This window comes from Erpetoichthys calabaricus, chromosome 17 (genome assembly GCF_900747795.2).
Source record: "Erpetoichthys calabaricus chromosome 17, fErpCal1.3, whole genome shotgun sequence".
Taxonomy (NCBI): Eukaryota; Metazoa; Chordata; class Cladistia; order Polypteriformes; family Polypteridae; genus Erpetoichthys; species Erpetoichthys calabaricus.
Genome location: NC_041410.2, coordinates 48,158,551 through 48,180,983, shown reverse-complemented (window position 1 = coordinate 48,180,983; position 22,433 = coordinate 48,158,551). Strand labels below are relative to the sequence as shown.

General features: G+C 37.2%; 2 protein-coding genes across 4 annotated transcripts in view; one reads left to right on the top strand and one right to left on the bottom strand.

Annotated features, from left to right (window-relative positions):
- The window catches only part of ubl7a (ubiquitin-like 7a (bone marrow stromal cell-derived)), a 1,205,533-nt gene that overhangs the window by 157,166 nt on the left and 1,025,934 nt on the right, over window positions 1-22,433 (top strand). The window lies entirely within an intron of this gene.
- Window positions 1-22,433, bottom strand: part of sin3aa (SIN3 transcription regulator family member Aa) — a 131,320-nt gene that overhangs the window by 104,298 nt on the left and 4,589 nt on the right. For 2 of the 3 annotated variants that reach the window (XM_051920791.1, XM_028823851.2), the window contains exon 2: window positions 12,064-12,152. The exons of the other annotated variant lie outside the window; for it this stretch is intronic. The gene's annotated coding sequence lies outside the window, so the exon portion shown is untranslated. The remainder of the gene's footprint in view (window positions 1-12,063; window positions 12,153-22,433) is intronic. 3 annotated transcript variants of the gene reach the window in all.

Below are 22,433 nucleotides of genomic sequence, written 5' to 3'. Positions count from 1 at the left end.
TTTGACTTGAGACAGCTCGTTAATCAGCCTATACATAAAGCAGGTCATACATTAGACTTAGTAATTACTAAAGGACTAAAAGTTGATATAAAGCAGGTCATTGATATTGGTCTATCAGACCATTTTCTTCTACTTTTTAATATAGAAATAATGATAGAAAACACTCATGAGAAGCATATTGTTAAAAAACGCTTCTTTGACTCATCAGCAGCTTTAAAACTTACAAACATTCTAAGCAATCAGTCCGTTTATAGTGCCAACTATAATAGCGAGGATAATGTAAATAGTAAAGTGGAAAGATTTAATACTAAGGTGAGAGCTGCTGTTGACACAGTTGCACCTGAAAAGACAGTTAAAAAATCTTCTAGCATTGTTATACCATGGAAGACCCAAAGAGTGTCTGATTTAAGGAGAACATGCCGTAGAGCTGAGCGTAATGGAGGAAGACTAAACTAACTATCCACTATGAAATATTAAATGTTAAAATAACAGAATACAATAACACAGTCCGTCTTGAGAGGCGCTGCTATTTCTCTAAGATTATAAATAACAATGCTAGTAATCCCAGAGTCTTATTTTCGACAATTGATCGTCTGTTAAACCCAGGTAACTCAAAGGAATGCCTCCTAAGTACTTCAAGTAAAACCTGTGAGGCTATCGCTGTATTTTTCAATCAAAAAATTAATGATATTAGAAATAACATAGTATATCTCCCCAACACTAAGGATCCTCCTAAACCCCAGTATTTCGTTATAAACAAACTAAACTCTTTCACAAGGATAGATTTACCTGATTTACATAAAATAATTTCTCAACTGAAACCCTCCACCTGTGCCCTTGACCCAATACCAACAAATTTTTTCAAAGAAGTATCGGGCGTGCTAATTGATAATGTTCTTGACATAGTAAATTCATCATTAGATATGGGGGTCTTCCCAGACTGTTGTAAGACTGCTGTAGTTAAACCCCTACTTAAGAAAAATAATCTCGACCCCTCTGCTCTTGAAAATTATAGACCCATCTCTAACCTGCCTTTCTTAAGTAAAATTCTAGAGAAGGCAGTCATTATGCAGTTAAATGAGCACCTCAAAAAACATGCTATTCTTGATAAATTTCACTCAGGTTTTAGAACAAATCACAGCACAGAAACTGCATTCGTTAAAGTAGTAAATGATTTGCGGGTAAATGCAGACAGAGGCCATTTATCTGTTCTCATCCTCTTAGATCGGAGTGCTGCATTTGACACCATTGATCATAATATTCTTAGAAATCGCCTTAGTCAATGGGTGGGCCTCTCTGGCAGTGTCTTAAATTGGTTTGAATCCTACCTGGCAGGGAGAAAATTCTTTGTTAGTTGTGGTAATTACAACTCAAAGACACATGACATCCTATATGGTGTTCCACAAGGCTCTATCCTGGGTCCGCTGCTCTTCTCAATCTACATGCTTCCGTTAGGTCAGATTATTTCAGGACACAACGCGAGCTACCATAGCTATGCTGATGACACACAGCTGTATTTATCAATAGCACCTGATGACCCCGAATCTCTTGATTCACTAACACAATGTCTGACTTGTATCTCAGAATGGATGAATAGTAATTTTCTCAAGCTGAATAAAGAGAAAACCAAAATCTTAGTGATTGGAAATAATGGATACAATGAGGCTATTAGAAATAAACTGGATGCATTAGGATTAAAAGTCAAAACAGAGGTGAAAAGCTTAGGGGTAATCGTTGACTGTACAGTAATCCCTCCTCCATCGCGGGGGTTGCGTTCCAGAGCCACCCGCGAAATAAGAAAATCCGCTAAGTAGAAACCATATGTTTATATGGTTATTTTTATATTGTCATGCTTGGGTCACAGATTTGCGCAGAAACACAGGAGGTTGTAGAGAGACAGGAACGTTATTCAAACACTGCAAACAAACATTTGTCTCTTTTTCAAAAGTTTAAACTGTGCTCCATTACAAGACAGAGATGACAGTTCTGTCTCAGAATTAAAAAAATGCAAACATATCCACCTCTTCAAAGGAGTGTGCATCAAGAGCAGAGACTGTCATAAAGACAGAGAAAGCAAACAAATCAATAGGGCTGTTTGGCTCTTAAGTATGCGAAGCATCACGGCACAAAGCTGTTGAAGGCGGCAGCTCACACCCCCTCCGTCAGGAGCAGGGAGAGAGAGATAGAGAGAGACAGAGAAAAACAAACATGCAAAAATCAATACATGCCCTTCGAGGTTTTTAAGTATGCGAAGCACCGTGCAGCATGTCGCTTCACTAAGCAGCTGCACAGAAGGTAGCAACGTCAAGATAATCTTTCAGCATTTTTAGACGAGCGTCCGTATCGTCTAGGTGTGCGAACAGCCCCCCTGCTCACACCCCCTATGTCAGGATCAGAGAAAGCGCAAGAGAGAGAAAGAGAAAAGTAAGTTGGGTTGCTTCTCAGCCATCTGCCAATAGCGTCCCTTGTATGAAATCAACTGGGCAAACCAACTGAGGAAGCATGTACCAGAAATTAAAAGACCTATTGTCCTCAAAAATTCGCGAACCAGCAAAAAATCCGCGATATATATTTAAATATGCTTACATATAAAATCTACGATAGAGTGAAGCCGCGAAAGGCGAAGCGCGATATAGCGAGGGATCACTGTAATCTAAATTTTAAATCGCATATTAATCAGATCACTAGGACAGCATTTTTTCACTTGAGAAACATAGCAAAAGTTAGACCTCTTATATCATTGAAAGATGCGGAGAAATTAGTTCACGCATTTGTTTTCAGTCGACTAGATTACTGTAACGCACTCCTCTCAGGACTACCCAAAAAAGACATAAATCGTTTGCAACTAGTGCAGAATGCAGCTGCTAGTATCCTTACCAGGAAAAGAAAATCAAAGCACATTTCTGCAGTTTTGATGTCACTACACTGGTTACCTGTGTCATTCATAATTGACTTTAAAATTCTGCTTATGGTTTATAAAGCCTTAAATAATCTCGCCCCATCTTATATATCAGAATGTCTGACATCTTATATTCCAAATCGTAACCTCAGATCCTCAACTGAGTGTCTCCTTAGAATTCCAAGAGCAAAACTTAAAAGAAGTGGTGAGGCGGCCTTCTGCTGTTATGCACCTAAAATCTGGAATAGCCTGCTAATAGGAATTCGCCAGGCTAATACAGTGGAGCACTTTAAAAAACTGCTGAAAACACATTACTTTAACATGTCCTTCTCATAACTTCACTGTAATTTAAATCCTGATACTCTGTATATCCAATTCATTATAATAACTATTCATTCAAAATCTGTACTAACCCCTACTCTCTCTTCTGTTTCCTTTTCCGGTGTCCTTTTGGTGGTGGCGCAACCCAAAGCACCATGATGTTCCAACAATGATGGATGGATTAAAAGCCAGAAGTCTGTATGACCATCAACATCAAGTGACTCTGTGAGAACCCTAACTACAAAGAGGACTATTTCATTTATGTTAGATAGAATGCCCAGAGGGGACTGGGCGGTCTTGTGGCCTGGAACCCCTACAGATTTTATTTTTTTCTCCAGCTTTTTTTTTTTTTTTTGTTTTTTTCTGTCCACCCTGGCCATCGGACCTTACTCCTTTTCTATGTTAACTAATGTTGTCTTATTTTAATTTCTTATTTTGTTGTTGATTTTTCTTTTCTTCATTATGTAAAGCACTTTGAGCTACTTTTTGTTATGAAAATGTGCTATATACAGTGGTGTGAAAAACTATTTGCCCCCTTCCTGATTTCTTATTCTTTTGCATGTTTGTCACACAAAATGTTTCTGATCATCAAACACATTTAACCATTAGTCAAATATAACACAAGAAAACACAAAATGCAGTTTGTAAATGGTGTTTTTTATTATTTAGGGAGAAAAAAAAATCCAAACCTACATGGCCCTGTGTGAAAAAGTAATTGCCCCCTGAACCTAATAACTGGTTGGGCCACCTTTAGCAGCAATAACTGCAATCAAGCGTTTGCGATAACTTGCAATGAGTCTATTACAGCGCTCTGGAGGAATTTTGGCCCACTCATCTTTGCAAAATTGTTGTAATTCAGCTTTATTTGAGGGTTTTCTAGCATGAACCGCCTTTTTAAGGTCATGCCATAGCATCTCAATTGGATTCAGGTCAGGACTTTGACTAGGCCACTCCAAAGTCTTCATTTTGTTTTTCTTCAGCCATTCAGAGGTGGATTTGCTGGTGTGTTTTGGGTCATTGTCCTGTTGTAGCACCCAAGATCGCTTCAGCTTGAGTTGACGAACAGATGGCCGGACATTCTCCTTCAGGATTTTTTGGTAGACAGTAGAATTCATGGTTCCATCTATCACAGCAAGCCTTCCAGGTCCTGAAGCAGCAAAACAACCCCAGACCATCACACTACCACCACCATATTTTACTGTTGGTATGATGTTCTTTTTCTGAAATGCTGTGTTCCTTTTACGCCAGATGTAACGGGACATTTGCCTTCCAAAAAGTTCAACTTTTGTCTCATCAGTCCACAAGGTATTTTCCCAAAAGTCTTGGCAATCATTGAGATGTTTCTTAGCAAAATTGAGACGAGCCCTAATGTTCTTTTTGCTTAACAGTGGTTTGCGTCTTGGAAATCTGCCACGCAGGCCGTTTTTGCCCAGTCTCTTTCTTATGGTGGAGTCGTGAACACTGACCTTAATTGAGGCAAGTGAGGCCTGCAGTTCTTTAGACGTTGTCCTGGGGTCTTTTGTGACCTCTCGGATGAGTCGTCTCTGCGCTCTTGGGGTAATTTTGGTCGGCCGGCCACTCCTGGGAAGGTTCACCACTGTTCCATGTTTTTGCCATTTGTGGATAATGGCTCTCACTGTGGTTCGCTGGTGTCCCAAAGCTTTAGAAATGGCTTTATAACCTTTACCAGACTGATAGATCTCAATTACTTCTGTTCTCATTTGTTCCTGAATTTCTTTGGATCTTGGCATGATGTCTAGCTTTTGAGGTGCTTTTGGTCTACTTCTCTGTGTCAGGCAGCTCCTATTTAAGTGATTTCTCGATTGAAACAGGTGTGGCAGTAATCAGGCCTGGGGGTGGCTACGGAAATTGAACTCAGGTGTGATACACCACAGTTAGGTTATTTTTTAACAAGGGGGCAATTACTTTTTCACACAGGGCCATGTAGGTTTGGATTTTTTTTCTCCCTAAATAATAAAAACCATCATTTAAAAACTGCATTTTGTGTTTACTTGTGTTATATTTGACTAATGGTTAAATGTGTTTGATGATCAGAAACATTTTGTGTGACAAACATGCAAAAGAATAAGAAATCAGGAAGGGGGCAAATAGTTTTTCACACCACTGTAAATAAATGTTGTTGTTGTTGTTGTCTTCAAAACGATCAGTTTTAATGGATCATTTTGAAATGTAATAAAAATAACACCACCAAATAATCTGTCACTTACGCCGATGAGCTCCCTCCATAATTAGAGGTTTTGTGCTTTTCAAAATGAAGATGATCTTTAAGTCTCATGTGCCAGTTTTACTAATCATATATTTGGCCTCCTACTGATTATATCCTGGTCAAAAACATTAGGGTTAATTTATTTTGTCTCTACATGTATTAATTTTTGGGCACCTTTTGTGCTTATAAGTTGGTGTTGATTAGTAACATCACTTTGCCAAGCCCTCCTAGCTATAACCCAAGTCAAACTACTATGTGTGCTTCTCTTTAAACAAACCTTATGAGACACACGAGTTACACCGATTGTAGGTTCAAAATATCAGTCATGGAGGATTTGTCAAGTACCCTGAGTATCTATCTACTTCAAATTCAATCAGTATTTTGAATGAAGAAAAAAAAAAAGGCAAAAGAAATTTCACCAGTTCACCAGAAATTTCAGTTGAATACAACTGAAGGGGAGAAAGAGCAGCAAGCACTACTAACGACAAGTTCAAATATGCATGTGTTTGTCCAATAAGTCATGTCTACCTTGAACTCTTTATAAGAACACAGCATGGAAGTTCCTGTTTATAATTGAACGCCCCACTTACTTCTGCAAGTGTACCTATCCCTGGAATATAACTAAGCTCACTAGTTTTGCTATTTAAAGAAACAAAAAAAGTTTTCAAGTCAGATTTTGATGTCCTAAATTCATTATGATGCTTGCATTTATTATTAATACTATTATATAGCATTATCTAGCTATCAAATCAGCACAAACTGATCCTTGAATTTATTAATGTGAGAAATGAAGTGCAGCAGCTAGCTAAAGATGCTTATTATCACTACTCACGGACAATAAATAAATAAACAGCTTTATTTCTCTTAGATATTATCTGCTCAAGCCCGGTATCATCACAGTGACAGAATAAGCAGGTGTATTGTATTATATCAATGTTATCAACAGAGTCAATGTTACAAGTGTACATTTAGTTCTATTATTTAGTACTTCTGTTTTAATATGGGCAGTGCGGTGGTGAGAGTCATCCCATTGGGCCATGACGAAAAAAGATTATGGTGGGGAAAAACTAGGAGGTGCTACAATTAACTTTTCAATTAAATCTCAAGTCCACCATTCTACTGAGGACAGGTTATTTAAAAATTAATAATACAGGTAGAATCCCATTACAGTGATCCCTCGCTATATCGCGCTTCGCCTTTCGCGGCTTCACTCTATCGCGGACTTTATATGTAAGCATATTTAAATATATATCACGGATTTTTTGCTGGTTCGTGGATTTCTGAGGACAATGGGTCTTTTAATTTCTGGTACATGCTTCCTCAGTTGGTTTGCCCAGTTGATTTCATACAAGGGACGCTATTGGCAGATGGCTGAGAAGCTACCCCACTTACTTTTCTTTCTCTCTCTCTTGCGCTGACTATCTGTGATCCTGACGTAGGGGGTGTGAGCAGGGGGGCTGTTCGCACACCTAGACGATACGGACGCTCGTCTAAGTATGCTGCACTGTGCTTCGCATACAAGCTCAAAGGGCACGTATTGATTTTTGACTTTGTTTCTCTCTCTGCTCCTGATGGAGGGGGTGTGAGCTGCCGCCTTCAACAGCTTTGTGCAGTGATGCTTCGCATACTTAAAAACAAACAGCCCTATTGATTTGTTTGCTTTCCTCTCTGTTTCCTTTGAAGAGGAAGATATGTTTGCATTCTTTTAATTGTGAGACAGAACTGTCATCTATGTCTTGTCATGGAGCACAGTTTAAACTTTTGAAAAAGAGACAAATGTTTGTTTGCAGTGTTTGAATAACGTTCCTGTCTCTCTACAACCTCCTGTGTTTCTGCGCAAATCTGTGACCCAAGCATGACAATATAAAAATAACCATATAAACATATGGTTTCTACTTCGTGGATTTTCTTATTTCGCGGGTGGCTCTGGAACGCAACCCCCGCGATGGAGGAGGGATTACTGTATAACAAAACTCATAGGACAAAATATTTTGTTTTAATGGAAATTCCATTATAACGAATATGGAGAAAATATGCATAGTACTGTGACCAGGGCCACACGCAATTCGCCATGTCTAATGGCAGTGGTGCAAAGACAGCTCCGTAATTGTTCTGCTGCACCTGGTAAATAGTAAACCAAGGGAAAAGCGATTGTTTGCCCTCTGCAGGATCAGTGTTACCACATACCATGCTTGTCGCACAATGTTTAACATCGAGCTTTGATCTGCTCTTCCTTACACTCTCCTGATCTGTCTTCTCCTGACTGCATCTGCCACAGTGGTGATTCCTGAGCCACTGGTGTTCTTCTAATCTGAAGATGGGAGCTAAAGCAGGACAATCGCCTGTGCCATGGCTCCTATTCTGAAAAAAGTCTTGAGACTGTACCTGCCGTCCCTACACAGTAATAAAGTACCTGTATTTTCCTTGAAAACCTGGACTCATCTTCCTTTCTCTTGTGCAAATCTGTGACCCAAGTTTGACAATACCTGTATAAAAAAACAGCGCTTCTTAAACTGCAAAAATATTTTACTTGAAAATTAGACGTTAGATGTAACTTTTTTATTAGAAATATGGGTATAAACACAGAATGAAAATGAGACATTAAATGCAATTTTTAAAAAATAGAAATGCAGGTATGAAGTGGAGTGGTGGCTCTGAGGCTAAGGATCTGCGCTGGTATCCTGAAGGTTGCCGGTTCGAATCCCGGTCACTGCCAAAAGAGATCCTACTCTGCTGGGCCCTTGAGCAAGACCCTTAACCTGTAATTGCTCCAGGGGCGCTGTACAATGGCTGACCCTGCGCTCTGACCCCAAGGGGTATGCGAAAACTAACAAATTTCTAATACGAGAAATCGTATAAGACGAAATAAAGAAAAAAAAAAAAAAAAAAAAAAAAAATGAAAACAAGATGTTAAATGTATTTTTTAAATAGAAATACAAGCACGAATGCACAATAAAAACGAGATGTTATATGTATTTTTTAATAGAAATACAGGCGCGAACACAGAATAAAAATTAGATGTTAGAAACCTTTCTTTATAGAATGTAACTTTTTCCAGAATTCAAAGGAAAGTGACACCGTTTCTCACTTTTTTTTTGAAAAGCGTTATGAAACTCAAACAGTATGGTATCCGTTGTGGTGGATTGCCGGTTTCCCATTCCGGCCCTCACCCCCAGGCCGCCAGGAGGAGCTCTCCCGACAGCATGATCGTGCCCCGAGTTCCAGCAGGGCCTCATGGACTATGTACTGTTTATACACAGCCCTGCTGGATACCTTGGGGGCCACTGGGAGTCACTGTAGGGGGGCTCGTGGGCTCTTATGTGCCCTATAACCCGGGAGTACGTCACGGTCACGTGACAGGAAGGAACGACGTGCTCCCGGGGTGAAGAAAAGAACTGTTTACCCTGACCCGGAAGGAATACGGACTTGTGGGTAATGGAACAGAGGCACCTCCGGGTCAGGGTATATAAAGGACTCATGGGAAAGCCCAGATACTAAGCTGAGCTGGGAGGTAGGAGGGTGAAGTGTCTGGGCGAGGAGGAGTGATTTATTATTGTGATTTATGAGTGTGGAGTGGAGGGTGCTTTGTGCACGTGAATACAAAATAAATAGTTATTGTACTTTCACCTGGTGTTCAGAGTGGTACCTGAGGGTTCAAGAGGTGGACAAAGACATCAACTGCGACACCGTACACAACACAACTACCCAAGCAGAAGCTCAGTGGAGTACTCACTCAGAATTTGGCTATGTGTATGATGTGAAGCTTATATGCTCGCCGAGACTGCCTGAGACTGGAAATTTCGCAACAAACTATATCCATCTTTGAGACAACCTCTTGCGGGGTTCATGATACTTGGCGGGGAAAGTGTAGGAGCGACATTAAGTATTTTTTTGCATTGCATTTTTGTCTTCTATGGCCATTTTCGGTTGAAACAAATTAGATGTACTGAGATTTACATTTTGTTAAAACGAGATTCATTTAACATGATGTTCTCTGAACGTTTGTCTGGGCCCAAAAAAAGTATTAAATATTCTGAAAATTTTATTACGTCGATATTTGACATAACGGTATTTAACCTGTATTCAGAATGACTGAAAATGCACACAGTTCCTTGAAATTCAAGTCAAATACCAAGAGAAATATGCTGAAAGAAGTGTCCAAAAATTTCAAGTTAACATTAGGGTCTAAAAATATTTTCTGCTACAACAGTTAAAGCTGCATGAGTAAACTGTCAAAGAGTACAAACTTGTTATATAAGAAAGGTGAAGAAGGAAGAAGCCACTCAAATGAGACTTCTCAAATAATGCATTCTTTACATACGGTCAAAGTTGGGATTATTTACTGCAATTATTTTGCATCGTACTTAGCATAAACCAAAATCCAACTTTTGGGTGGAACCAACACATATTAATAGTAAACCATGATGGTGGAAGCCTTTAAGTATGAAGAAACTTTAGGGCCTGGGAAGCTTGCTGTTGCAACAATTATGAATTACACAATGTCATAGGAATACCAGAGTACAACTTAATGTATATTTTATTTGTTTTTAATGCAAGTCTAAACCAACAGCCAATTTTGCAAATCAACAATCTAAAATAGCAAAAAGCAAATTATGAACAGACAGACTGCTTCTAAAATAAAAAGGCAGTGTTTTGAAAAGCTAGAATGAAAACCTAGAACTAAATTATAATGAACTAGTTAACTCTTTAAGGTGGTGCAACTTCAAGCAGGCTGAAAGCCCTTGACATACTTTATTTTAGTCTGTTTAGTGCATCTCGAACAACAACAAGGTACAGCAAGACATGGAACATTCTACACTGACAATATATAATGCCAATAAATGCTAATAATACAGTATGCATCTCATATTGAAATATTGCAACTCTTTATTTTCATTTTAGTATCTGTTACTTACCAAGAACTTTTAGTCTATTTTTTCATGGAGAATGCATATCACAAAATTTCCGATACAATGGAATTCAATGTATTTCCAACTTGAACTGCAGCAAACAAAATTAAAAACATCCATGGGAAAAAAAATCTCAAACTACTTATATCACATAACCCAAATGTCAGCCGTATGGTCATAGCATCACAAACACATGTATTTTGGCTAAAATACTGTGAAATAAATAATCTGGAAGATGTTCTCGTGCACAACATAGTAAACCCCACTTCCCTGATCATTCATTGGACAGGAATCCTGCTCAGTAACAACTCTTCATTAACTACCATGGTATTTCATGTGATAACAAACAAACAAACAAACAAACAAATGTGGCACTTGGTGCCACGGCCCACCCGCCAAGTTGTTTTGCCTGCCTAAGGAAAAGTCATCTCTGATGGAGGATCGCAGGAATCGTGGGAGAGAGGGGTCCTTTCATCGGATTGGCTGGCCCAGCACTGTTTCAGCTGTGGAATGGCCAAATGGAGGAGGCAGCTTGAAGGATGAGGTCTCCAGGACTCTATACAAATACAAATCTTATTATGGGATATATTATCTACTGTTAAATTCTGCTCTGTACTTCTAAAATTTATATATATATTTTTTTTTTTTATTTCTTACTATATTCAGAAATTGTTCTGTGTACTGTACTGTATTGTATTGACCCCCTTCTTTTGACACCCACTGCACGCCCAATCTACCTGGAAAGGGGTCTCTCTCTGAACTGCCTTTCCCAAGGTTTCTTCCATTTTTCCCTACTAGGTTTTTTTGGGAGTTTTTCCTTGTCTTCTTAGAGAGTCAAGGCTGGGGGGCTGTCAAGAGGCAGGGCCTGTTAAAGCCCATTGCGGCACTTCCTGTGTGATTTTGGGCTATACAAAAATAAACTGTATTGTATTGTATTGTATTGTATTCCAGAGCATGGTCTGAGAAAGGTGTACAGTTAGATGCTGACGGAAAGCCTGAAAGTACTGCAGTTGTGGAGTAACAACCCAAGAATAGGGAATGATAGTGGCGAGCCTTCAAATCTAAAGCCTCTGGCTCATTTGAATGTGCTTCATGGTCGTGCATGACTGCATTTTCCAGCAGTGGATTAACAATATGTTGACCAAAATACTCATTTGTGTCTGGGAGGTTGTAAGCATAGGACTGCATACCTGATATTTAGGACTGTGTAACAGGAGTAATTTTTGATTTGTTTTACATATGGTTTGACATTGTTTCCTGCTCTTCAATCTGGGTCTCCATTGAACCCCATTCTATTAGGAATTGCTTAATCTACATTCTCCATGAAAACATAGGATTAAAAGTTTTTCTCACTACAAACAAGACAGGGTAAGTAATAGCTACAAAAACATTTTTTAGGTTGAGTATTTCTTTAACTTGCTTTTGCAATATTAATAGAGCAGGGGCAAATATATGAAAATTACACCATTTTCATATGTAGATTTCTGTCTGCCAACAGCCTGTAACAATTTATTTGAGGGCCCCTTAGAGCCAACATAAAGTAAAATGTAGACAGTAGGGAGTAAAGTTACAGCAAAGATACTAGGAATAGTACAAGGTCTGGCATTTCATCATTAAAAAAAAATCCAAACCGGGGGAGAAATTAATAAATGTGTACACCATACGTTGTTGACAAAAATACACACACCCCCAACCTCTGCTCTTACCAGACGCAGTAGTCCTGTCGAAAGAAAAAGCAGAGTAGCCATCCAGTTGTACAACAGAACTCAGTACTGCCTTGTGAATCTCCAGGTTTCTGCAAATATAAAAGTACAGCAGTCTTTTATTCCATAATGCGTCGATTTCCTGAGCCCGAGCTTATCCACCTTACTTTCTCATAATCATATTTACAAGGAGCAAGCTGGGGAAGCAGAGGTCTATGAAAGCTGCTTTTTGGTGTCATCTGCTTAACCCACTTATGTTTGCATTCACTATACTCACGTTACTATTGGAACACCTTGCAGCTTTGCAGCTTCTACGTCTAGAGTGCTGACGATATCTATGCTAGTTCACATCAGGTAAGTTAAAAAATAAATCACTGAATTACATTCCAATACCACCTCATAAGAAGAAACATGAGCCCTAACAGATCCTTTGGACACATGTACACCATTTCCTTTATAAAAATTTAAAATACAGTAACAGTAGTCTAAATATCCATTCATTTATTAATTCAAACATTCATTAATTCTCTAATGCTCTGCAGCAAGCACACACAATAAAATGGAAATGAAAAGAATGGTTCTTGGTGTATCTCGTTGGCCAAAGTGCAATACTTCTAATTCTGACTGAAAACTCCTCTATATACTAACTTGGGACCAGCATCAGAAAACCAATCAGGTAGGATCTCTGCTAGAGAATTTAGGTGTTTAAATACCACACTTGGATATGGGAATAAAAAATTAGCTAAAAATACATATTCCTGTTGTATATGGTATACAGGATACTGAATATTTAATTTATGCATTAATTTCAGAAAGAATTGACTGCTGCAATTGACTTTACTGATAGGCTGTTCAAATTACTTTATTTTCAGCAAGCAGTTAATCCCAAATGATGTGTCAAGGAATGTTACTAGAATTAACAAGTATGACTATATTCGTCATGAGTTTTCAGTTAAATACAAAGCCGATTTCAAAAATCATCCTTGAATTTAATAGCAACTGTATAACCACGGAAGGGACCAACTAGCCTGCAATGCTTTTTAATACCACATCTAAGGCACTACAGGCAACACAGTTGTAAGTGCTTTATATATCACTTGTAAAGGGAATGGGCCCTGTCCTACAGTTTGATGTATTTGTGACGTAGTTCTCCAAATTACAGGATAGATTCAACATTACTTTTTCAGTACCTGAACTGCAACTATCAGCCACAGTTTGGGTTGCACTGTCCAAGCATATGATCTCCTAGGAAGACTGAGGATTACAGTTCTTCTGTACCTGAAAGGAATCATCTTGCTCCATTACTGACAAGGACAAACACCAAGATACAAAACAGTGACAACACAAAACAGAATTGGCATTTCATCCTTTAAATTATTGGTTAAAAACAGGCTCATCCTCAATGCATGAACTCTTATGTCAACGTCTTTAAAACAATGAAACCAAGTACTCTGCAATTGGGCTGGTTTGTCTCATATTTTCCTCATATTGATCTCTCTCAATTTCTCTCAGCGTGAGTTTGATTTAAAACAAGACTTGATTTAAATGTGTTAAGCAAAAAGGATTTAACTTTTAAAGAACTTGTAACATAATAGTCTCAAACCAGCTTAATTCAATGAAGGGTCATTGAGGACAGCGGAATGCAGCCCTACACAGGACAACAGTTCAATGCAGTGAACATTCACATATAAAGTGGACCCTTGACTTATGAACTCAATTCTTTCGCGAGGGCTGGTTGTAACTCAAGTTGGTTGTAAGTCAAGACTATTTTTCCCATAAAAAATAATGTAAATGCCCTTAATGTGTTCCGAACCTCCCACAGCAACACTTACTTAACTTTTTGTAATAAAAAAGGGTTGTATAATGTGCATAATTTACCAAAAACACCAATAATTTTTCTAATGTACTAACCAAAAAGTTATAAAAAATGCCTAGCCTACCAGAAACAACAATTTCATACTGTACTCAGTATTTAAGTTGACATCTTTGGCTTGCAGGAAGGAAGGAGGAGGAGAATGAAATGGAAGGTGGTTATTGTTTGGAAGGAGTTTCCTTATACAAATCTTTTCTTTGTAAAATTGTTGAGATGGTGGATTTCGACTTGCTGTACATATTAGCGAGATCGGTCATACGAACGCCACTCTCAAATTTCCACACAATTTCCTTCTTCATTTCGATTGTGATCGCTTTCTTTACCTTTGCTACCTTCACTTCCTTCCTTAGCAATTATTGAAATAAATTATATAAATCACTGCACTGACCGAAATTACGTCCAAAAACACATGTATATGGGCTCCAACTGACGCTTACAAATGCTCTCGGCTGTTTGTTTACAATCGCACAAGCGGATACACATGACCGAATTCGGGTCGTAACGCAAGATGTTGGTCGTAATTCAAAACAAAAATTTTGTTCATAAAGCAAGTTGTTCGCATGTCAGGCCGGTCGTACATCAAGGGTCGACTATATACAGAACCAGTTTAAAATGTCTAAGAAACAGAAGCCACACAGGTTTTAGATATGGAAGGAAAACTAGAAAATGTGGGGGAAAACACATATTGACACGTGCAGAATGTGCAAATACCACTCAAACTATTACCAGGCATGGGATTTAAACCAAGGACGTTATATCCATGAGGAAACACCACGTCTTCAGACAAAAAAAAATTAAAAAATTAATATTTAAATCTAATTAATCCTGCCTGACTTTCACCCTTTCCTAGGCTAATCCACCACCATTTTACTCCTAAATTATAGCCCAGTTACCAAAGCTGATCAAGAAGGAAAGCCTGAGTCTAAGTTACATATAATGTGCCTCACAGCTCTCTGCTTCATGTTGTCAAAAGAAAAGATACAGTGATTCAAGCAAAGTAAATGTGATGGAAGAAAAGCAGCCACAACTCGATAAATTAATGAGCTGCCAGCACTGTATGTGACTAATACAATGGCCATCTAAAATATAAACCAATCAGTATTTTTAAGGTAGACTGAAACTGACAGCTGGATCAGCCAATCTAGCCCTGCTGGTTACATTTTAGAGGCAGCAAATCTAAAAATAAGCATCAGGTTAGTAAAGTGTTATCAGGTACTTATTTTTTAAGAGACCTATTCAAATATAGGGATCAGGTTTCAAAGGCAAAAAGCCCAATGAAAGAACACCACCACACTTTAAGATGTGACCTAGATGTAAAACTATATACTAAATTAACCTGTTAAAATAAATTTCTATGAGCTGCACAGCAAGCAAGGCAGAGGAAATTAAAATGTAGTAAGTGAGCTCAGTATATGTTGCTGTTTTTCTTTTATTAGTAGCCATAATATTGATAGATTTCACACAGTCAGTATTTTGGCTTGTTTCACTCTTTAATAAAATAGCACTACTGTGTATGAATATTCTAAGCATAATAAGAAAAAAGTGTCAAGTCATAAAATGATTGGCCAGTCTTGTAATAAAAATTAAACTCCCCTATTCTGATCCCTGGCAAAACTTCCCTGTGTACACCAAGCTGCAAAGGGCTTAAGAGATAGTAAAGATGTCTTGAAAAGGAGCATAGAATGCTGTCAGTATTCACCTAACCAATCTGAAATGAAATGTGTGGCATACCAATCACCCAGCTTTTTAACAATGACTTCTGATTTCCAGCTTCATTGCTTTAAATTTCAGGGAACTATATACTATTCATGGGTGTCATGTGTGAATTTCACACGGGTAGTAAAAATCATTATTTTAAGTATTTTAAAACAAGAAAAACAGCTGTAGACTTAAAATCATAAAAAAGTTTAATTGTACATGGTGATTTCTGATTCATTCATTTTTTAAGCAGGCCATTGTGTATAGATGTTGATTGTTTTGGAGAAAATTCCGTAGGGTTTGTGGGAATACATTTTTCTTTGCTTTCACCATTCCAGATTTCAAAGAAAACTTCATTTGACAAAGAAAAAATAAAAAAAAACATTTGTTAAATCACATTTGCTTTTACTGCATATTAATAAATACTGTACTGAAGATTTCAATTATGTTTTAACAGGATAATGAGTATACCAATAATACCAATAAGTATATCTTTTATTAAAACCTAAACAGCAAGGAAATATTTATTTATTTTTGCTATGTAACTAGTAGTTGCATGTCAAATGTGTTCATAGATTTTTCATTTAAGAAAGACAGACATTTTGAGGCAAATTAGTTATTTAAGATAAGGAAGACAAATGTTTTAAGTTAAGATAGTTATACTCACTAATCATGGTGCCAGAGTAGGGCAACATATTACATGTTAATTATCAAATGCAAGATTACATCTTGCCTGAAGAAGGGGCCTGAGTTGCCTCGAAAGCTTGCATACTGTAATGTTTTTAGTTAGCCAATAAAAGGTGTCATTTTGCTTGATTTCTCACTAAATACAAGAAAGAAATTCAAAGTAAACATGACAAAAGTGGTGGAGTGGTGGCTCTGTGGATAAGGATCTGAGCTGGTATCTGAAGGTTGCTGGTTCAGATCCCATTAGTCCCAGGAGGGATTCTACTCTTTTGGGCCCTTAACCTGAAAAGTTGCTCCAGGGGCGCTCTACAATGGCTGACTGTGCACTCTGACCCCCAAAAGGTTTAATGCGAAAAGACAATTTCCCCTCGGGGGTTAACAAAGTATATCACATAAAAAAAAATTTTAAATGATGCAGATGCACTAGCCATATGTACATTTTTCACATTTACTCATGCCATGAAGGTCTCCTCCTACTTCATTTACTTGCTCTCATAATTACTTAACTCTACCATCTCCCACTGTAAAGAAAAAATGACAACAGCAGAAAGTTCTCTCTTTCTAATGTCAAAGTAATCAAAAATATATAGATTTAAAAAAATCTTAGTAAGGATAAAATTAAAACTAGTTTCTGGCAACTACTTCAATGAATCTTTACATAGGCAATACATATCTAAACGGAGTATCAGTTCTTCCTGATTATTCTGAGGCTTACATTTTGGGGAAGACTGGTAGCTCCCTCCATTGAAGTGCATGCATTCCATGAAGAAAATTAGCTCTAAAATGAAAAACACACATACATTATTTCAAAGACTTTTATGTATGAAGTAGTGCTCGGCGGTATGACCAAAATTCTATATCACGGTATTTTTCAAGATTGTACCGGTTTCACGTTATTTTTTTCCCATGCATGAGTTAATCACATTTTCCACTGCAATTACTGCAGTAGACTGGCTAAGAATAACCTATTCCACTGTCATGAGAATTGTACATTGTACAAAAAAACATTTTAATGTGCACGCAAGTATTAATACAGGTTTGCATGGCTCCATAAAGTGATAGTTTTCAAAAGGGGGGGGAGGCACTAATGAAGAGAAGGAATCACACTGCATGACAGTTGCTGTCAAAATATAGAACCTTTTTATCGAACAAATTTTGCAAACCGCTTAAACTAAAACTTTGACAACAAATTGTCAACCATCCAAAGAGGCATTTAGTTGTATTGCACTGAACATGTCTTAGAAAAGGAATAAATGGCAAATATTTTTTGTAAACCAACTACACTTTGTTAATGTTAACAATCTCTGTCCACTGACATGTTAAAGTGACTTTTTAAACAACTATACCATCATTAAACTGCATAATATATAAACTAATAAATAATAACAATAAAATAAATAATAGTGCAACTTCCAGTCATAATACTATTACATCAAAACTTCAAGCCCAGGTACATTCATTACACAGTATTCACCAAACTAAAATAAAACAAGTGCAACTTGGAGATGACATCTTTACCAACTGAACCGTCATTAAGGCAAATTGGATTAATATAGACCTTGCTTCAAGCTAAGCTATATATATATATATATATATATATATATATATATATATATATATATATATAATAAATAATAAAACTGCAACTTGCATTTATAATACTATTTGTTGTTTAGTGGGTCAAAAAAAACAACAACAAAAAAAAAGGTCAATTTTTAAATCCAGTTCGCCGTGTCTGTCTTTGTGGGCGCGATTGCTCGACCGCAGGGAGTTGATGAGGTGATTAGGGCGAGTCGTATCTGATCATTCTCAATTGCTTCGTCGGCTTAGTGTGGCGTGTGAATACGGCGCTGAGCCCACGGACGGAGACGTATATTTATGGGCCGGCAGGATGGGGGAAGGAAAAAAAAAAAGATAGAACACAAGGAGGTTAAAGAAGGGAAAAGGCAGTCATGGGAGACGATCCAGACACCAGGAAGGAGAAGGCAGCACGAGCTGGGGCTCAGTGAGGGAGTGCAGGCTTAGGCGATCTAGGGGCTGGTTCACCCCACTGAGTAAACATGTGGAGTGGGGCGAGCGAAATGTAAGACCTTCAAATGGATCTGAGGAGTGACTGAGTGAGCACGAAGGAAGACGGGAGCTGTGCCGACCTCGGACGGTCTGGCTGCGCAGTGTGGCGACAGCCAAAACAGGGGTTGGCAGAAAGCAGTTCGTGCTGCAAAGGCTCCGTCAGCAACGCCAGTGAAGGGTGAGCCGTGGAGACAGAAGGTGGTGTGCTGCGATCGGGCGAGGAGAGAGACTGCATTTTAACAGATATATTTATTATGGATTGTATCCCCACATTTTACTGGCTTTATGGATTTGCTATTTATTTGGGTACTGTATTTTTCTGAACACTGTCCAACGGACACTTTTGGTTTTACTTTGACTGTTTTTTAACAAAAGCACTTGAGCACTTTCCAACATCCCCTGGCTTCAATCAGATTTCTCAGCTCATCTCAGTCATAACTATCGATGGTGTTGGTTCAACAGACTCCCATGTGGGAAGAGGGAGTCTGTAGGGGAGCGGGACCGGCACCATCACAGTATTACACAGTAACCAGATACATTACACAGTATTGAAAAAAATAAAATAAAATAAAACAAGTACAACTTGGCTTGCAGTATTATCCAGTAGTATAGAAACAGTATTCATACATTTGAACATAATGCTCCACATCCGACCTTTTAAAACCAAAGTATCTACAGATAACAGACACAGCACCTTTTTTTGTCAAAAGTTCTTCTGTGTTATCATGTTCAACTTTATCGTCTGCTACAGCTTCAGTTTCAGAATGTTCCCTGTCCATTTTCACCACTCAATACCTCCACTAACACATGTACTCTGTTGGATGCGTATTTTGCGGTGCACCAGTGAAAAAGGTCCCCCTTAAACAGTTTCCCGCTGCACCACGTTCCGAATGTTTAGGCTATTTAAACCGGTGTTCCGGTATAAGAAAAATCCATATCATAACAAAAATAAAAAACGTTTTTTGGTATGAACTGGTATACCGCCCAGCACTAGTATGAAGTGAATTTTGCAAATCAAAAAAAGATAGGTACAGTAAATACAAAATGAGATTTCAACTTTGAAATGGGTGCAAACCAAAAAGACATGTGCCTGGTTATTGTGGAAGACTATGTTAAAATATGTGCATATAAAAAATACCTTATATGATGGCCTCTGTTATGACTTCATAGGTGGAATGAAAATCCTGTGCACAGTGCAGACAGAGAGATAGTAGTGGCAGATGGAGCAAGTTGAAAAAAAGAAGGTCCTTCTGCAGCAGGAAGGCCTAACTAAATAATTGAACATAGTAGAGGTTTATAATATTTATTATTTCTTTTATCTCAATCATATTTTTTTATTTTTCTTTCAAATATTCTATGTATGAAAATAATTCCATGTTGCTGTTTGCATACTTCACAAACATTAGTACTTCAAGTATGGAAAGCTTTCTCTTTTAGTGTGGGTAATGATGTAAAATAAAGATAAAATTGTTAAGACAGAAATATTGCTATCTCACAAACCTTAGAGTTCTTGTCTTATCAGCTCTTCCTAAAATGAGTACAGTGTTTGTTTCAGTTTTTCTTAACATTGAGTTTATTAATAAAATAAAAAACTAGCACTGCCACTTTTCTCCAGATAGTCTCAGGTTCTTTCTAGCATATTTAAATGTATTGATCTTATTTTGTTCCTAAGGAATAGTAATCCCTCCCTTCCTGGGTGGGATGTGGTCTTTCTCCAGAAGTGGTCAGAAAAGGCTGAATCCACTCCACAACATAGAAATCAATGTAATAGATTCAAGAGTACATAATTGGACCCTCTTTCAGATTAAAAAAAAGGGTTAAGTGTTTCAAACATAACGATGAACATCAGCTTTGGAAATAATTGAGAAGAAAGGGACAGAATCCCCCAAATTATGCCAATTTTAAACAGTTAAACACAAAGGAGCAAGCACTAGCTACCCCCAAAATTATGCTTAATATTAGTATTATGATTGGGACATCAGTAAAAATTTCACTGTACTTTGTACATGTGAAAATAATGGCCTCATAAACCCTATAATATTTTAATATCTTACTGCCACTATCACATTAAAACTCTCTGACATGCCAATTCTGTCTAATTTTATGTCTTTTCTGAAATTCTGCTTTACCATAATTATTTTAGAAAGTGGAACTCCACTGTGTTGCTGTAGTATATGCACATGTTGTGCCATACACTAACAGTAACAAAGCAGTATATATTAGGGCTCTCAAACTATACAAAAATTAAGGTTTGAATGCTCTATTAAAAATAATCAAATATTCAAATATATTCAAACGTAGGCTAAAAGTTTAAATCAATGCTAAATGCGTTTTTGTATTGACTATGACTTTCAAGGCTTCACTATTGTTAGTATTTTTGCTTTTTTCTCACGGTCTGTCTGCTAAGCATGCAATGTTTATGACTCGTGCACTGAAGCAGCCTTCACAAAAAATAAGATTTTCTGTGTATGAAAAGTGACATGGCCAAAGAAAAGAGTGGAACTGGGACACTTCACATGCCTGTAATGCATATAGAAGATATATTAAAAATCACTCAAGATTACTTAACGTTACAACACATGCATTACGCTTTTTGGGATGTGGGAGGCCTGGAAGTGCTAGCAACAGTTGAACCAAGTAAAACTCAAAGGAAAATCTGAACTAAGTGGCTATTTGTCTTGTCTACACTAGTGATGAAATTAGTTGCTATTTGTCAATATAACAAATAAAACCTATTTTGTGCTTTAATGCTTCAAAGTGCAAGACACAAATCCACATAAATACAACATGTCCTGCATTAGCAAAAATGCATGCTTGCAGACACACACAGCAATACTGGACAAACAGCACACTTCATTCACAAATATGCAAACATTACATTTATGCCATTTATTTGCTTTTACAAGGAAAACTTAATGCTTATTAGAACAACACACAAGTGAAAGCACACGTCATACTGTATATCATACTATATATCTAAATAGTACAGATTGACACAGTTATAAATTTATCAACAGTCCAGTTAAATTTTCTAATTCTGAATTAATACACAGGCATAAGCAAAAACACAGTCTGATCAATCATGTAAGAAATATTGAAAACAGCACAATAATAGCTGTTTTACAAGAGTTCTGAAATAATGGATTATTATAAAACTAACAAGTTTGATTTTACACATGACACCTTAAAGGTTTGACAGATGCAAAAAAGGAGGTAGTGACTTAGAAAAATCAGAGTACCAAGAGTATGTGACATTTGAAATTTGAATTAAATTGACTCATCCATTAAATATTACTCTTTAGTACTAGTTTAACAAGCTAAAAATGCAAACATAAATTTTAAAATAGCAAATGAAGTTATTATTTGACAACCCATATTTTAAAGGTATGTTGTTACAAAACTTTAAAAAGAGTTTGTTTAAAGGGAAACGATAATCTCATATCAAGATAGATGGTGTAATGATGTATTTAAGAGCCTCAGTTTTAAACTAAATATCCTTTTTGCATCAGTAGGAATCTGCATACACCAACTTATGTCAATATTCATGAATTTCCAGTTCCTGCGTAGACTCATTCATATAAATTATGTAAATGTAGGACTGAGGTGTACACTAAACTACAATATGTGTGAAAAATATTCTCCTAAATAAAAGAATATGGCTTATGTTTTAGAAAATGCTGTGAAACAGTAGGAGTCCAAGTGCCAGAAAGGGCATCTATATTTCAGAATGATAACTTCACTTTAAAATTAGCTTTGATGCCATCTGTTAAACAGTGTGCTTTTGAGTTGCAACAAGTTTTTACTGCTTGCTTAATTGCTCAATTCAGTTACCAAACTAAAGTTTTGAATGTTGGCAAAAATTATTTTAAGCACTGTTGTTTAGTTACGAATCAATCAGTAAAACAGAATACATTCTGTGAAATTCTTCAATGAATGAATGATTAGAAATCAAAATTCAAATTTATTTTTAAGATTACATGAACTTTAAACCAGTGAGCATTCATAATCAATTAGCTAATAAATTAAAGATTATACATTAAAAATG